General features: G+C 38.3%; 1 protein-coding gene and 1 non-coding gene across 20 annotated transcripts in view; both read left to right on the forward strand.

Annotated features, from left to right (window-relative positions):
* Positions 1 to 18,602, forward strand: part of Spop (speckle type BTB/POZ protein) — an 80,892-nt gene that overhangs the window by 7,728 nt on the left and 54,562 nt on the right. For 7 of the 19 annotated variants that reach the window (XM_063268721.1, XM_063268712.1, XM_063268723.1 and 4 more), the window contains one exon: positions 13,713 to 13,809. The exons of the other annotated variants lie outside the window; for them this stretch is intronic. The gene's annotated coding sequence lies outside the window, so the exon portion shown is untranslated. The remainder of the gene's footprint in view (positions 1 to 13,712; positions 13,810 to 18,602) is intronic. 19 annotated transcript variants of the gene reach the window in all.
* LOC120095411 (small nucleolar RNA SNORA4) lies at positions 14,828 to 14,971 on the forward strand. Its single transcript, XR_005490885.1, has one exon. It is a non-coding gene; the product is annotated as a small nucleolar RNA SNORA4 (small nucleolar RNA).

Genomic DNA, 18,602 nt, shown 5'->3' on the forward strand with positions numbered 1-18,602 from the left:
TCTAGATCTGATTTTTTATTTGTAAGAGGGAAAATGTACTTGTAATTATTTATTTCCCTAAATTGAGATGTATATATTCTTTTACCTGATATTTATAAAAAGGCAGCCATATAGAAGCTTGCTATAAATACAATAAGCTTTTCAATGTCGAACATTGTTTGTACTGCTGGGTTTGCATTTTAAATTGTGAGCTGTGCGTACGGCGCACACCTGTAGCTCCAGTCCTTGGATGGGAGAGGCAGCACAGTACTGCTCTGTCCAAGCTCAGTCTGGTCTATGTGTGGAGGTCTAGGGCAGACAAGGCCACGCAGTGAGATATACTGCCTTAAGAACATAAAAAGTGACAGTGTATTCACATACATAGAATAAATAAATAAATCTTTAAACACACACACACACACAAAGTAAGGGCTGGAGAACACTCAGTTGGTAAACAGAGTTGAGATCTCTAGAACCTGTTAAAAGCCAGTATGGCACCTTGTACTTATAACCCAGTGCCAGGAGGCAGAGACAGGAATATTCCTGGGACTTGACAGTCTAACCAGTGAACTCAGTGAACCTGTCTCAAAACACAAGGGGAAGTGATGAAAGAAGACACCTGATGCTGACCTTTGCCTCCACATGCACCCATATCATCAACGCAAAATAATAAGTAATCCTAAGTATGAGCTACTTTAAACGTAGAAAAGTATAAATAATGCCACCCATATGCTATCACCCAGTTATATAAAATCATTTTTTATGTGTATATATGTGTGTAAAGGATAGAGGACAACTTTGGGTATCATTCCTGGAACACTGACCAAATTCTTTGAGACATGTCTCTTATTGGCCTGGAGCTTAGTAATTGGTATAGATTGGCCAGCAAGCTTCTGCTTTTAACTGTCTTCCCATCACTGAGATTATAAGCCCAAGCCACGCCCAGCTTTTAAAGAAAAGTCTTTTATTAAAAAGATTTATTTTTAGTTTGAGTGTTTGCCTACAAGTGTGCGTGTGCACTAGTGTCAACAGAGGCCAGAATAGGGTGTTGGATCACTTGAAGAAGAAATGACAGGAGGTAGTTGTGGATTGACATGGGGTCCTGGGATCCAAACCCTGGGTCTCTGGAAGAGCCACCAGTGCTATTAACAGCTGAGCCTTTTATTTCTCCAGCCCCTTTGCCTGACATTGTTATATTGATTTTCAGAATCTAACTTAGAAATGCTATGAATAATAGGTATACAAACTTTGATTTTAAAAGTCGATTTCAATTCTTTAGTGTATAGATCTAGAGTTAGAATTCCTAGATCATATGGTAATTCTATTTTTGATTTTTTTTCAAGATCCTTCGTTCCATTTTTTCATGGTGCCTGTACCATTTTACATTCCTATCCACACAGACGTTCCAAGTTCTCCACATCCTTACCAACACTTTTTTTTCTTCTTGGTACTGGCATCCTAACAGGTGTTGTTGAATTCTTTTTTTAGCTTTATCTTTTATTGAAGTTGAATTTTAAGTTTTATTTATCTTTAATTTTTTAAAAATTCATTATGTTTTGTTTGTTTGTTTATGTGTTTATGTCTGTGTGTTATGTGTATGTGGGTGGCCATGCAGACCAAAAGAGGGAGTCAGATCACTTGGTGCTGGAGTTACTGGTGTTTTTGATACCTAATGTGGGAACCGAACTCTGGTTCTCTGGAACAGTAGTATGTGCTCTTAACTGCTGAGCCATTTCTCCAGTCCTCAAGGTTTGTTTTTGGGACACTTTGTAGCCGGGCTGGCTTGAAACTTATGATCCTCCTTCCTTAGTCTGTCAAGTGTTAGAGTCTAGATTACAAGTGTCAGTCTTCATGACCAGGATAAACTCTAACAATCAGACCAATTTTGCTGTCCTTTCGATGTTTGTGTAACCTAGTCTGTCCTCAAACTTGTGAAGTTTCTGCTTCCCTATTGTGAGGCTTGCAGTCATATGCCATTAAACCTCTTTTTGTTTGTTTGTTTGTTTGGTTTTAATTTCGTCTGCTCTTTGGGTGTGTTTGCTTTACAGAAGGAATTCCTTTATGTTAGGGTAATAATTAAGTCTTATTTTCTCATATATGTTTATAGTTTTTCTTTTTACATATAGGTCTCTACCAGCAATTTATTTTGATATTCAGTGTGGGAAAGATTAAACTCTTTTTCTATAAGAAAGCCTTAAAACAGGGATCTACTTTTCCATGGGATAACTCAACGACCCAACCCCATGTTTTGGATAATCCATTTGTTCCCTATTCTTGTTAAAATGTCATTTGTGTTTGTCTGCATATACGAGGGTTTTCTCTCTATTGTCTTTATGTGGTTGGCCTGTCTTGTGCTGTGCCATTGGCTGGTTGGCCTGTCTTGTGCTATTATTGTATGCTTTCCTTTTTTTTTTTCTTTTTTTTTTTTTTTCTTTTCTTTTTTCAGACCTGGGGACTGAACCCAGGGCCTTGCGCTTGCTAGGCAAGCGCTCTACCACTGAGCTAAATCCCCAACCCCCCCCCCCTTTTTTTTTTTAAGATTTTATTTATTATATGTATGTATGTGAATACACTGCCACTGACTTCAGACACACCAGAAGAGGGCATCAGATCTCATGTGAGCCACCATGTGGTTGCTGGGAATTGAACTTAGGATCTCTGGAAGAACAGACAGTGCTCCTAACCACTGAGCCATCTCTCCAGCCCTGTAAGGCTATTTTTATCAGAGACTTACAATAATTGTTCTTGTCTGATAAGCAAGGCTCAGTGTCTCTCTTTTTTTTTTTTTTTATGTTCATCAAGTTCCTTGAAAAACCCTGTTTGGTTGTTTGGTAGATTTTTTTTTAATTCTTTTTTTTTTTTAAGACATACCAGAAGAGGGCATCAGATCTCATTACAGATGGTTGTGAGCCACCATGTGGTTGCTGGGACTTGAACTCAGGACCTCCGGAAGAGCAGTCAGTGCTCTTAACCACTGAGCCATCTCTCCAGCCCTGTTTGGTACATTTTAATGCAGTCATTTGCCATTGAAATATATTGTGTGCTATATCATGACCTCTAAAAGGGGGAAAACTAATAACTTTTGAATGAGTCTATAATTTCAACTCACCTTTGTTTTGTTTGTGTGGTTTTTATTTTTATATAGAAAAGGTGACCTGTTATGGTTATATAAAGACATCAATAAAACAGTTTTGGTATTGAACCTGATGGTATTAAAGACTTCTCTCCTCTCTCTCTCTCTCTCTCTCTCTCTCTCTCTCTCCCTCTCTCCCCCTCTCCCCCTCCCTCCCTCCCTCTCCCTCTCCCCCTCCCCCCCCCCAGTTGTTATTTTGGAGACATGATTTCAGTTTATCTCAGATTGGCTTCCAATTTGTGGCAATCCTCTTGACTCAACTTCCTAAATGATGGATTACAAGTATGAGTCACCCTGCCCAGTAGTGTTAAAGCCCTGATAATAAGGAAATGGAACCTACTTAAACAAAGAGATTATCAAAAAGATATATAGCAGCTGTATAGCACAAGGGAAGCTAAACAACTAGACCTCAGAACGTCCTGGAGCCAGAACAGTTGCATGGACTCCCAACAGTAAGAACAGTAGACTTTGCTGCTCTGTAAATAGACTTCAGTTTCCATGAAGGGTAATTCAGATTCCTAAGGGAGGTCTGATTTGGTCAGGCTAAGGCTTGATTTCCCATGGGCCACATATGTGCCCCAGGTTCAACTCCAGTTGTTTATGGGGAAGGGGAAGTTTGATATAAAAAGAAATTTGGGGAATGGCTGGAATTAGAAACAGGATTTTCTTTGAGTAATGATGAATTTTAGGATTCCTTACAATCTTAACGTTCTTAGTGTTGTGAGGGTTTGTTTTTTTTTTAATTTGTTTTTTCCAATGAGGTTGCACCTATTGGTCATTACTAAATTAGAACTTAGAATACAGGATTGGAGAGATGGCTCAGCAGGTCAAGGTGCTTGCCACCACCATGGTGGAGGAAGAGAACTGATTCCTACAGGTTGTCCTCCAACCTTCATTTTGTATACTATGGCATGCACACTCTAAATACATATAATATACTGAAAAAGAAAACATCAAGAAAAAAGTTTTAAGAATTTTTTTTACTTTAAGAATAAAGTCATGTCATCAGGCATGGGGAAGAATACCTTTAATCCCAGCACTCAGGCAGGTGGATCTCTTGAATTTGAGGTCAACTTGGTCTATGTAGTAATAGTAAGTTCTAAGCCAGCCAGGACTATATAGTAAGACTTTTTCTCAAAATACATGAACAAACCAAAGTCCTCATCTTGTATTAAACTAAAAGTATTTTTAAAAAGTTGAGCAAGGGTAGGATTTAGCTCAGCGGTAGAGCGCTTGCCTAGCAAACGCAAGGTCTTGGGTTCGGTCCCCAGCTCCAAAAAAAAAAAAAAGTTGAGCAAGTGGTGGTGGTACACACCTTTAATCCCAGCATTAGGGATTAAATAATAAAAGGATATAGAATTTAGGAGTGTTCATACCTTTAATCCCAGGACTTAGGAGGCAAGAGGCAGCAGATCTCTGAGTTCAAGGCCAGCCTGGTCTGCAGAGTGAGTTCCAGGATAGCCAGGGCTACACAGAGAAACTGTCTCAAAAAAGCAAAACCAACAGCCAACCAAAAAAAACCCCCCAAAAACTTGAAAAATTACTAAGTTTGGTTGTAAATCTCTTCAATGTCTAGCTTAGTAGAAGACAGATAAGCTAAATTTTTATATCTGGTTCTATATTCTTGTTTGTTTGTTTGGTTTTTCAAGACAGGGTTTCTCTATTTAGCTTTGGCTATTTTAGAACCCATTCTGTAGATCAAGCTAGCCTCTAACTCAGACATCTGCTTACCTCTGCCTCCTGAGTGTTGAGATTAAAAGCATGTTTCTTTTTGAGACAGTCTTTTTACTTAATCTGTGGCTGTCCTGGAACTCGGTATGTGGACCAGATCTGCCTGCCTCTGCCTCCTGAGTCCTGGGATTAAAGGTATGAACACTCCTAACATTCTATATCCTTTTATTATTATGCGTGTGCTCTGTGAGAAAGTTGGGGGTGGAGGATGGAGGGAGGGAGGGAGGGAGGGAGGGAGAGGAAGAGAGAGAATGAGCACATATGTACCACTGTGAGTATGAAAGGATCAGAGGATAACTTTCAGAAGTCATTTCTTGCCTTCTACCTTGTTTTAGAGGAAGAGCCTCTCTCGTTTCTGCAGTTGTTGCATATCTCAGTTTAGCCAGTTTCTGAGCCTGTGAGTGATTCTACTGGGAGATTCTCCCACCTCCCCATCGCAGTGCAAGGATTACAGGGTTGTCAGGGCTTCCTGCCAAGTATTTTTACCAACTGAGCCATGCTCCTGGCTCTTTGCTTCTATATTCAATCTGACGTGATAGATTATTTTTGTTGAAATGCAGGAAGGAAGTATAGTCTCAAAGGACAGTTAGAAAAGGAAGAGGTATTTTATTTTATAGTCATTTCAGATAATCACATATATTTGATATTATAATAAAACTGACAAACATTAATTTTTTTGTAAGTTAGTTTGCACTGTTGATCTGAAATTATATTGCTGTAACTGTTATTGACATATGTTGATATGTCCTATATTTGAATAAGCTATTTATTTAAAGAGATTGAATCTCCTTATGTTGCCCAAGCTGGCTCCAAACTCTTTCAGGAGATCCTTCTGTCTTCCTGAGTAGCTGGAACAAGTGGACAGTTGAATGGATTTTACCAATAGTCTCAGGCACTGGTCCTTTGGAAAATTATTGACTCACTGAGTTCAGCAGAGCTTCTAAATGTCTAAAACATCATTTTCAAAAAACACTTTAGTTATGATTACCATTCTTTTCATGAAAAAAGAAATTGTCAAGCAGCTACAATTACCCAAAATTGTAAGGTTTTTTTTTTTTTTTCATTAAATGTTCAGATTTTATCATTGGCAACAAATACTGTCAGTTGTTTTCCTTAATGTGACAGACTCACTTCATTTTCAAGAAAATCTCTGCTATGTATTTATGTCTGAATAACTAGTTTGTTCTTTTTCCAAGAAAAAGTAGTGTTTCATTGAAAAGAAGCTAGTTGAGCTCAAAACTCAGTCACAAGTGCTTTTCCTCGAAACCATTGCGCTTGAGGCTGCTGAGAAGTGCTTTCTGTATACCTCCTTTTTCTGTTCACAAAATATTCATGGTTTTATTTTTATTACTTCATCAAGAACATTCTTGAGCCAAGCCCACATCTGTAATCCTCACATTTGGGGAGTTGAGGAAGAGGATCTAGAGTTTAGTTGAAGGTTAGACCTGGGCTGCATGAGATCCTGTCTCAACAGAACAGGAGAAACATTCTTAGTGCAGTTGACTTTTTTCGAAGTTATCAGTGGATAACATTTCAAAATTAGGACTGATTTACCTTACCTTATGCTAGGTGCAACAGTTTCTACTCATTATTACTTTGTGTAATCAGAACAAATGTCAACATAAACCTAAACAACTTATGATTAATATTGAAACAGTTATGACTTTGAAGACCTTTTGAAAGGGCTCTGCCATATATCTATCTGCACACCATACTTTGAACTTCAGCCTTAGGAAGAGATACAAGTGCATCATGGGGTAGTCTTACTGGATTGCTAGGGTAGTCACTTTGAGTTGCTTAACAGGATTGTCAAAAGGAATGCTACATTTTAAAAGTACATAAAATATTTTAGATTTCTTGACTAAAAAAATGTGCTAGGAATTAACATTTTCAAACACCAGAGTTGAAGGCCTTAAGCTTTTCAGCTAGATTTTCTTTCAACTATGTGATAATCTTGGTATAAACTATTTTAATAACATGCCACTTTAACATTTTTCAAACATTAGGAAATTTAAGTAAATTTTTATTTATTTATTTGTTTGCACATGTGTGTGTGGAGGTCAGAGGGTAGTTCGGAGGAAATTGTTCTCTCCTTTCACCATATAGATCCTAGGAATCAAAAAGTATAGAACTCTGATTGGCAGAGAAGGGAAAGGGAAATTTAGGCTGAAGATGCCAGGAGAAAAACTGTGGAGATGGAGAAGGGATAAGGAATATTGGGTTATAATCCTAGGTCTACTTAGGGGTTCTTGAATCCTCTGTATAGATAACATTTAAGAAAGTGTCTGTCGGAGGTCAAAGAGACAAGAGCAGAGGCAAAAGCTATGAGGCATGTTTGTGTCTGTGTGTTCAAAGATTCAGCAAGGAAGCCAACATAGCTAGAATTAAGTGAGCGAGAGACAAAGTAGAAGTGAAGCTAATGAAGTCTAGTTCTTCTAGTACTGTTTGCTAGCATAGCACATCCAGGGACCCTGCAAGAGTTTTAATTCCTGGGCTATGCCTATACCACTAAGTAGGAATCTTTGCAGGTAGGACTGTGGCAGAGAAGAGGGAGAGAAGTGACTGTGTTTGAGAAGTATGTCAAAGAAGGAATCCATTTAATTATAGATTGAATGTGGGGGTTGAGGGAAAGGAAATGTCATGAATGATTCCAGGTTTCTGGCTCAAGAAACTGGATGGGTAGAGGTGTCACTTACTGAGTTGAGATAAAGAGGAATGGGAGTAGGTGTGGAATTTAGATGGAAGATTAGAAATCAGGAGTTCAGTTTTAGATATGTCAAATTTGGGATGTGAATGAGGCGAAGTATAAATACGTTAAGTAGGCAGATATATGAGTGGAGCTTCAAGTGAAATCAGACACTAAGGTAATACATTTGTATACCATATGCTTATTGATGGTCTTTACAATGTCTAAATGACATCTTACAGGAGATAAATTTGATGGATGAAGATCTTGGAGCATGGGAACTAGTTAGCCTCTCGCAGTTATCTGAACAAGGAGTGTGGTGGTGGTGCGAATCAGGATGATGTTGGCTGGATAGAACAGAAAGTAGGTTGGAGATCTGAGGACCTGTGGGAGCATAGTCAGTAGAGGTGAATACTGGACAAGGAATTGAAGATGGCTTTGGAATGTCAAGCTTAGATGAACGGCGAGTCTGTTAGCAGTTATAAACCAGTCAGAAGGAGTTGTTTGGGAAGTGGTTGGTTTAGATGTATTAACATTTAGTAGCAGGCAGGTGGGTTTGTTTTGCACTGAGTTGGAAGGGCAGATGAAGTTCAAAACGGTCCATTTCTATGAAAAAATTTCATTTGTGTAAAAATGATTCACTAAAGTTTATGAAAATGGTAACAGCTACAGCCAATTTTGTTGTGTTAGGGTGTCTGTTGTGTGTCCTTGGCTGCTTTTTGTATAATGTGCTTCCATTTGGTCACCATAACTATTCTTCCCCTTGTAGCTTTCAAGCTTTTTTTCTTCATCTTGATTCTTCAAAAGTTAGTATCTGAGGAATGAAGAAAGTCCCAAAAGTAAAATGTGGGAATAGGGACAGGAGAGATGGTTCAGTGGTTAAGAGGACTTGAAGCACAATCCTGAGAACTGGAGTTCAGATCTCAGTTCCTATATAACAAGTTAGGCATCCCACAGACACCTGTAACTCCAGTTCTGAGGGATCCAACTCCCTCTTTGACCTTTGCGTGTACATAGGTATATACAAATACATATACATGTATGTATACATTTAGACACACATGAAAATACAATTAGTATTTTTTCTTTTAAAAAATATGGTCATACAGATTAGCATTTAAAATGGAATGGCTATGAAAGCTGAGGAAGTTAAAACCCTGTCAACACAAAGGCACAGTGCATGATGGCCTTGGTGTACTCCAGTACTCACATCTGTTCATCAGAGATGCCGAAGCACTGGGGTGGCAGTGATGGTTACCTTTGGAATTTGACTTGACTCATGGTCATTCATCCTGTTTATGGAAATAAATTCTGCAGAGGTGAAAAACTTCCTTCAGTGAAAATGACTCTAAATTATTTTGGAAACATCTGGAAATACAATGGAGAGCTGGGTGTGTACCTTAGTTGGCAGTGTTTGCCTGGCATGCCAAGCTCTGGGCTTGATCTGCAGCACCACATAAATGGGATGTGGTGATTTATGCCCATGAGTGTGGTGTAGGAACAAACAGATTGGGAGCTCAAGGGCATTCTTGGCTACATAGTAAGTTCAAAGCAAGACTGGACTGCATGGGAGGCGGGCAAGAAAGGAGCTGAGGATTTAGTTTAACCGACTCTGATATACTGTTAGTGATTACTACTCTTCATGAGCTACTGTATCATCCTTAAGTAGGGTGATAGTAGATGGTGTGGTGAATTCATACACTAGTCCTCAAATAATTTTTTTAAAATACTACTTTCTTGTAATAAAAGCATTCTCCTTTTCTTGTTATAACTCACAAAAAAAAAAAAAGTAAAAGTGGAAAAAAAATCACCTTAACATTCAGTCCATGAAATTAACCACAGTTGGCATTTTCATTTTTCTAAACTATTTGTTACTGTTTGTGTAAAGTGCAAGTATGTGAAGGCCACGTGCCACTGGGGTGTGTAGAGGTTACAGGACAGTTCTCAGTCAGGTCTTGTCTCTACTTTGTTGAGGCAGGGTCTGTCTGTCTTGTTTCTGTCACTCTGTGTGTTCTAGGCTAGTTGGTCCACAGCTTCTGAGTGCTTTTCTTTCTCTAGTCTCACAGTAAGAACAGAAGGAACAGTAGAATAAGTAGGACTTGTGTGTCTGGGTTTGTTCACAGGAATGCCGTTAATCTCAGTGGCCAGAGGCATTGGGTCCCACTGGAGCTTGAGTTACAGGCAATTGACAGGAGCATGTTGACTTTGGGACTGGGAATCAAATTCAGGTCCTCTGGAAGAGCAGTATACACTCATAACCACAAAGCTATCTCTCTAGTCCTCCTCTTCTTTTTTTAGAGACTGAGATCATCAAGTTTTTAACCCAGTGAGCCATCTCACAAGCCCAACATTGTCTCTTATTGTGCATTCTTTAAATATCCATGTGTATGTATTATATATTTATGTAAAGAGGCTTTATAAATTATTTTTTAAATTTCGCCTCTATAGTTAGGTGTGTTGGCACACACCTGTAATTCTAGGACTTGGAAGGCAGAGGGAGACTGATTTCTGTGAGTAAGAGGCCATTTAGAGCTACATAGTGAAACTCTATCTAAAAAAAAAAAAAGTGCCTTAGAAATTCACTATATTGGGGCTAGAGAAATGGCTTCAGCTGTTAAGAACACTGGCTATTCTTTTAGAGGACCTGGTTCAATTGACAGCACCCACATGATTGCTCAAAACTGTAACTCCAGCCTCAGGGGATCCAATGCCCTCTTTTGGCTTCCATGGGCACTGCATGTACATGCCAGGCAAAACCACTCCTACACACAAAATAAAAATCTCAAAAAAAATGATCTTTTCTATGCTGGTGAAAAGAAAACACGATTTCTTAAAGTAATTCCATGGGAAGCAGAGTATAATGGCACACTCTTGTAAGCTCAACATTTGAGATTATAGGTAGGAGGGGTAGGAGGATTATGCGTTCAAACCAGCATTAGCCATACAGGAACCTTAAGGCTAGCCTGGGTCACATGAGGTCATATCTCAAATGAAAACAAAAATAGTGCTGAGGAGATGGTTTTGTAGGAATAGTTTCCTGTGTAAGCATGAGGATCTGAGTTCAAATCCCCAGAACTCATAAAAAGTGTCAATGGCTGTAATATGTGTGTAACCCCGCATTGGGAAGTGAAGACAGGTGGATCTTGGGAACTCACTAGCCTGTCACCCGAGGGAAAACAGTGATCTTCTGAATCAATGGCAGACATAGTCTGAAGGAAATGAAGCAAAGAATGACAGAGAAAAAGACCTGACAACCTCCTATGGCCTCCACATATGCACACATTCAGGTGCATGCACTACACACAAACACACACACAGACAAACCACAAACAAATGAATGGTAGCATCATTGTGTAGATCCATAATATGTTAGCTATAGTGGTTTTGTTTGCTTGTTTGGTTTTTGGTTTGTTTTTTTTTTTCTTAAGTTGAGTTGTTTTGTATTTTTGAGGTAGGGTCTCATATACTGTGAACTGGCTTGGAACTTGCTGGGTAACCAGCAATAACTTTGAACTTCTGATTCTTTTGCCTCGAACTCTCAAGTTCTGGGAGTGCAGGCACATGCAATCATGTCTGGTTTATGTGACTCTCAGAATAGAACACAGGACTTTGTGCATGCTAGCCAAATAGTTCACTGAGTTATATCCTAGTTCCTGAATACATAACTCTTTATTAACTAAACATTCTTTCCTAGTTTTATCAATAAATTATACTGTCATAGACATCCTTGTGTGTAAATCTTTATATGCTGATCTCCGAGGATTGACTTCTTAAGAGACATTATTTTGTGAAAGCATGTGCAATGGGACCCATTCTATGGCTCAGTAGATAAAGGTGCCTGTTGCCAAGGCTCACTGCCGAGCCATCTCTCCAGCCCCAGTTTTTTATTTTTTCCTAAGCACTTATCCAGGGTGTCATTTTCTATCAAAAGGATATGTGTGAGACTGGAAAGATGGCTCAGCCGTTAAGAACATTTGCTCCTCTTGCAAAGACCTGGGTTTTCATTCCCAACACCCACATGGCAACTTACAGCTGTTCGTAACTTTAATTCCAGGGGCTCTGGCACCCTCTTCTGCCTCCCTGGCAGCAGGCATACCGTAGTGCATGCATATATACGCAGATAAACACTCAGATGTGTAAAAAGGGGGTATGTAAGATTTAAGTAAGATATTATAGAAGAATTACAGTTTTGGGCTTTCCAGTTAATTGTTAGCTCCTGAGTTCTAAATAGCATTTCGTTTACAGTAAGTATGATAGGAATTCAGAGTGAACTGGGGTGGCAAGGTAGAACTTGACCTGGATCTAGAAAAGCAATATTCTGATAAGAGGAAGAGGAATGTTTTTAGCTTTTAGAGTGCCGTGAATCAATTTGAGAAAGGCAGGTGAGTGAGCTGACAGAGGCCACAGTCAGCTGGTTGGAGAAGAGAGTTTATTTGTGATGCAGTTGAAAGACTTTATGAGAGCTGTGCTGTATCTCAGAGGACTGCTCTTATTTTTAGTGTAGTTTAAGTTGTATAGTATAGAAATATAAGATAAAGTTGACAGTCCTGGCCCAATTTTAAACAAACTAGAAATCGTATAGTCACTTTTTACAAGAAAAACAGATTAAGGGTTATTTATGTGTAAATTACTTTAAGAGTGAACTTCCCAACAACAAATATTTATTTTGCTCTATAGTTTGATAAGCATATTGCTACTATTGTGGATCTTACTCTTTTGTAAAATTAAAGAGTTTAGCTTTGGGGTTGGGGATTTAGCTCAGTGGTAGAGCGCTTGCCTAGGAAGCGCAAGGCCCTGGGTTCGGTCCCCAGCTCCGAAAAAAAGAACCAAAAAAAAAAAAAAGAGTTTAGCTTTTTTTTGACAGTGAAATTATTACAGAACTTTCCAAGAATAAAGAGGTATATTAAATAACTGGTCTGCATTCAGTTTGGTACACATTTCTGGCTTAGGCACAGTACTACTCCATGCACTTGGTTCTTCTCATCTTTTATTTTCAAATGTCATTTAGAAATTTTTTTAATATTATTTATTTTGCGTGTGTGTCTGAGAAAGGTAGGTTAGAGGACAAGTTGTGGGAATTCTGTCCTTGTACTGTGTAGGTTCCAGGGTTCTAACTTAGTTCCTCAGATTTGGTGACAGGTGAATTTACCCACTGAGCTATCTTGCTGGTCCAGAGATTTTCATTTAAGTGTCTTATGGCTAAGGACAAACAGCAAGAGGATGGGAGCAGGTCACAGGGAATTGTTTTTAATTTACTCATGCTGCTTCCTACTTTATTCACTCTCATGGTATCTTTAATGCATATCAAAGCTATGTAAATTATTTCATAGAGGAGATAATTTTGGATGTAAGTCTTTAGGAAACATTATGTTAGTATGTTTGAAAGTAAAATGTTGGGCTGGAGCGATGGCTCAGAGGTTAAGAGCACTGACTGCTCTTCCAGAGGTCTTGAGTTCAATTCCCAGCAATCACATGGTGCTCACAACCATGTGTAATGGGATCTGATGCCCTCTTCTGGTGTGTCTGAGGACAGCTACAGTGTACCTATATATCATAAATAAATCCAAAAAAAAAAAAAAAAAGAAAGTAAAATGTTAAGTAATTTAATTTTATTTAGTATTTATTTTTAATTCATATTTTAAAAAATGGAGTACAGATAATAGTTATTTTTAAACTTAAGAGCTTTCAGCTGGGCAGTGATGGTGCATGTCTTTAATCCCAGCACTTAAGGCAGAGAGATAAGGATCTTTGAGTTTGAGGCTAGCCTGGTCTACAGAGTGAGTTCCAGGACAGCCAAAGTTACACAGAGAAGCCCTGTCTTGGAAAACAAAGCAACACAAAAACTCTTTCTCTTTAAAGTACATAATGCTAAAAGCTAATTAGTGACTTACTTTATTTCTCTTCTAGGAGCACTTTCCTAGGAATTAAATTCACAGGGAATGACAGAGAAACTAGGCTGGCATTTTGCCAGTGTATGTCAAAGTGTATTTCAAAGTGTATTTTTTTCTGTGATAGAGAACATTTCTCTGTTTGGTTCTTTCCCTCCTAGAGACATAGTAGTGTTAAAAATAATTACAGAAATATTTGAGCACAAGTGTCAAACATTGCACTAGACATTTTACACATTTAACTCATTCAATGTTCATAACTCTCTACTAAGGTATTCTCATCTGTATTTTACAGGTGAAGAGTCTGAGGCACAGAAAGGTTTTTAAGTAACTTGCCCGAGATTTTGTAACTAATACTCTTGCTGTAACAATCAAAAGATCACTACTACATGGTAAGCCTGAAATCTTAGCCAATGAAAGTCAGTGGCCTAGAGGCTGACTTACCTGAGTCATGATGCACACACTTGTTCCTTTTTCATTTACTTCATTTATTCAGCATCTACAATTTGCTGAGCACTACACCTGCGCCTAGACACTAGACTTACTAAGGTTAATGCAGCATAGCAAGTGCTCTCCAGGGAGTCTCAGTCTAGTGGGAAAGAATAATAATAATTACAACAGCAAGAGATCTACACATTGAGAGTCAGGAGGAAGCATTTAATTTTCCTTGGGAAGATTACGGTAGGTATTTGCAAAGATGAGGGAAAAGCCTTCTAAGTATAAAAAAAGCCTTTGAAGATGCAATAACAAAAGTGGGCTTACTGTTAGTATAGTATTGCACTTAAAATAATTTCTAGTATATTGGTGTCCTGGACAGATGTGATCAAGAAAAACATTAGTTTGGGATTTAGTTCTAAGATACTATTGACTAGAATTGGGAGGCGGGGTGTTGAGGTAGAGGTGAAGAATAAAGTGGAGAGTGAAGGCTGGCTCCTGTGTTTTTAGTTTGTGTGGGTTTCATTTTTGTTTTACTGAGACAAGATCTCAATAGACCTGACTGAATTAACAGAGATCTTCTTGCCTCTGTTTCTGACTGCTGGGATTAAAGATGTGCACCATCAGGTCTGACTTGAACACTGGATGTATAAGTGGAAGAGTAGAGAACTGTGAGTAGCAGGAAGTTAGAGTTATGAAGAGATAGGCAAGCTTGCAACTCAGAAAGGGTGGTCAGGGGGTAGTTTGGACTGACTTAGAGACAGGATTAGAAGTAGAGAATGGACCATTTCCCTGTTTTCATTAAATACTCACCTACATTTTTATTTAATTAATATAAATTTTGGGGCAGGGTCTTACTATGATGCCTTGGCTAGTCTGGAACTCCCTATGTAAATCCGGGTGGCCCAGAACTCCGAGATCTGCCTGCTGAGGGCTAGTATTAAAGGTGTGTGTTACCATGCTTGGCTCTGTCTAAATCTAGATCCTGTTTTATCTGCTTCAAACTTGGTTAAGAAAAATTGCTACTCAATTCAGGCTATTTGGCAGAATGAGTAAGAGCACACTCCACAGTGGACCATACCACTTAGTATGGTTCATTACTATATTGTGGCCTACATTGAGTAAAAACAAAAAAAAAAAAGAAAAGAAAAGAAAAATTGCTCCTGAAATAAATGCTTTTAGTTAGCGCTTAGGTGGTTGTTCCACAATTTACATATTGTTTGCGCCTTTGTTGGGGTGACCTGACTATAGGTATTTGTCAGAATTCACAGAACTGTATACCAAAAAAGTGTAAAATTGTAACAGAAAAGATTATCCTTGAGTTCAATGGATATTATGCTGTCTACGTCCTTAAGTAGCTTATGGTTAGATCTTTTTATGATATTAAAAACCCAATTTTATTTTAAATCTTCTTTGTTTCTTTTTTTGTTTGTTCCTTCTTTTTTTTTTTAAGATTTATTCATTTATTATATATAAGTACACTGTAGCTGACTTCAGACACACTGGAAGAGGGCATTGGATCTCTTTACAGATGGTTGTGAGCCACCATGTGGTTTGCTGGGAATTGAACTCAGGACCTCTGGAAGAGCAGTCGGTGCTCTTAACTGCTAAGCCGTCTCTCCAGCCCCCTTCTTCTTTCTTTTCAAGACAGGGTTTCTCTCTGTAACAGCCCTGGCTGTCCTAGAAATGGCTTTGTAGACCAGGCTGGCCTCAGACTCACAGGGATCCACTTGCCTCTGCCTCCCAAGTGCTGGGATTAAAGGTATACATTACCACTGCCTGGCTAAATCTATTTGTTTTATGCATGTATGTATATGTGTGCCCGAGTGTATGTATGTGTACTGCATGTGTGCAGGAGCCTCCTGAGGTCAAAAGGGGACATTGACATGGGATCTCTTGGAAATGTGAGTCATGTGAGTGCTAGGAAACTTTTCAAGAACAGCAAATGCTCTAACATGTGAGCTATTTCTCCAGTCTTCCAAACCTAATTTTAATTAATTTGTAGCCGTGTCTTTGGTCAAGTTCATAAATAAACATTGGTTTGGATTGTAACTGTTCTTTTTCTACTTGATTATTTATACATTTGAGAAGTAAGTAGGAAAAGTCCTTAAGAGCCACACACCATACACTGCAAAGTAGGTTCTGAATGAACTCCAACCTTCCTTTTCCATATAGTTTAACATAAATACTTTTTGTTTTGAGAGAAGATCTTATGTATTTCAGGCTGCCCTCTATCTTATAGTGTAGCTGAGGATGACCTTGAATTTATTATCTCCCACTTCACATTCCAAGTGCTAGAAATACAGGTATGAGTCATCACATCTGGCCAAAAAGTATTTGTTTTTTCGTTTTTTTGTTTTGTTGTTTTTTGTTTTTTGAGACAGGGTTTCTCTAAGTAACACCCCAGGGCTATCTTAAAAATGGCTTTGTAGACCAGGCTGACCTCAAACTCACAGAGATCCGCCTGCCTCTGCTTTCCAAGTGAATATTTTGTTTTCAAATTTCTTTTTGAATAAACTTGTTTAACTATGGTTGGTATATGAATCAAGGTTTAGTTTTATGGGAGAATAAAAATAAGCAGTTTCATTTTTGTTTCTAGGCACAGTACAAAGATATGTTAAGATAATTTGTGAAAATTAAAGTTTAAAGTTTATAAAAGCATTGAATCAATTATAAATAATATAAAACTATAAAAACAGTGCCATCAGTTTTAAAGTCATTTATTTTTGTAAATTATTTGTATTATATAATCTAGTTGGATAAAAGTTTCTAGTGCTAGTGAAAAGCAGCCAGTGAGCATGCACTTTAGCTATCAGGCTGTGTAGAGCAAATCATGGCCTTTTCTTCTTCTCTCATGCCATAGTAGCTTAGCATTTGACATAGCAGCCCAACCTACCATGGCTGTAGTTTGTTCTTTACACAGTAAAAAAGGCTCTGTACTGTGGGATGCTTTGGATTTGGTGTTTGGATTAACATTGGGTAGTAGTCTCTCCTTGAGCTTCTTGACTCTGTTCTTTTTTTTTTTTTTTTTGGTTCTTTTTTTTCGGAGCTGGGGACCGAACCCAGGGCCTTGCGCTTCCTAGGTAAGCGCTCTACCACTGAGCTAAATCCCCAGCCCCATTGACTCTGTTCTTAAGTCCAACAATTATGTTTTTGCCTCTTAGAAACAAACGAGTGAGAGTATTAAATAATATAATTATTTTATCTCAGTTCATTGTATGATTAGAATATTTGTTTTTCTTTGGCTTAAATTTTTTTATTTGAAAATTCTTACTTGCTAATGTGTAGAACTTGTCCGATAGACAGAATGTTGAGCTGTGAGGTAGAACTTGCCAACATACCTGGAAGACTTCAGTTTTTCTTCAATCTTCAGTCAATCTTAAACAGCCTCCCAAGTCATGAACCTTAAGGTCAAAGCTTAATAGTCTTAGAATTTTGGAACCATCCACATGTTGGCCTGGACCTTATTATATACCCTGGCTGCATTGTACTTAGAGATTAACTTGCTTCTGCCTTCTAAAGGCTGGGATTAAAGACATCTGCCTGGCCTTGACTTCCTTTTTTATGTTGTTGATTGTGTGAATATCTCTCTCTCTCTCTCTCTCTCTCTCTCTCTCTCTCTCTCTCTCTCTCTGTGTGTGTGTGTGTGTGTGTGTGTGTGTGTGTGTTTGGAAGCCAGAGGTCAACTATAGTATTGTTCCTCAGAACCTGTCCTACCAAGTTTTTTGAGATAGTATTCCTTACTAATACTTAATGCTCATTGATTTTATTAGGGTGACTCCTTAGCCAGCCCCCAGGATATGCTTTTCTCTCCCATCTCAATGCATAGATTAAATGTGTTCCACCACTTTGGGTATTTAAAAAATATAAAGATCTCCCAAAACAAAGACTCAAACAAACATACATGGATTTGGATTGAATTTAGGAACTCATGTTAATAAGGCAAGCACTTTTTTGATTAAGTCATCACCTCAGCCCCTTATTGACACTATATTCAATTAATGTACATATTGATGTCTCTTTGGATGACTGGAACATTTGCTGTGAGTCCCTGTCACAGTTGGTGACTGCACTGACAGAATCAAAACAAAGGCTAAAAGACAAGCCTCATTCTGAGAAAAATTCTGGCCTTCAGCACTGGACACAGTTAGTTTTACAGGTAGATGGCCTTGATTATGAGTATTTCCTGCTAATGTCTAGAGTTGTAACGTGATCACCTTGGTGATCCCTGATAATAACAGAAATGAGAAACAACTTTCTTAAGTAGTTTGATATTAGATGGAGTTACATAGATGAGGAAGAAAGAATGTATTGAGAATAATTGTGTTTTTTTCTTCCATATGACTAGAGAGAGCTTTTGCTGAAAATACTTTTATATTTTGAGTCAAGGCCTTACTATGGAGACCAGGCCAACCTTAAATTCATAATTCTCCTGCCTTATTTTTCTTGAAAATAGTATTCTTAAGGTAGGCAGTGGTGGTACTTGACTTTAATCCCAGCACTTGGGAGGCAGAGACAGTCAAATCTCTGTGAGTTTGAGGCCAAACTTGGTCTTCAGAGTTCCAGGACAGCCCAGAATACACAAAGAAACCCTGTCTGGAAAAACAAAAAGAAAAAAGAAAGAAAAGAAAGTATTTTTGATCTCCATCTAAAACTTGATAGTGTGCCACAGTTGAAATTTCATAAATGTATATAATAGCAATTTATAGAAAAGGAAAAGGAACTCTCAGTAAAATGCATCTTGATCAGA

The sequence above is a fragment of the Rattus norvegicus genome, chromosome 10 (assembly GCF_036323735.1).
Source record: "Rattus norvegicus strain BN/NHsdMcwi chromosome 10, GRCr8, whole genome shotgun sequence".
Classification (NCBI taxonomy): domain Eukaryota; kingdom Metazoa; phylum Chordata; class Mammalia; order Rodentia; family Muridae; genus Rattus; species Rattus norvegicus.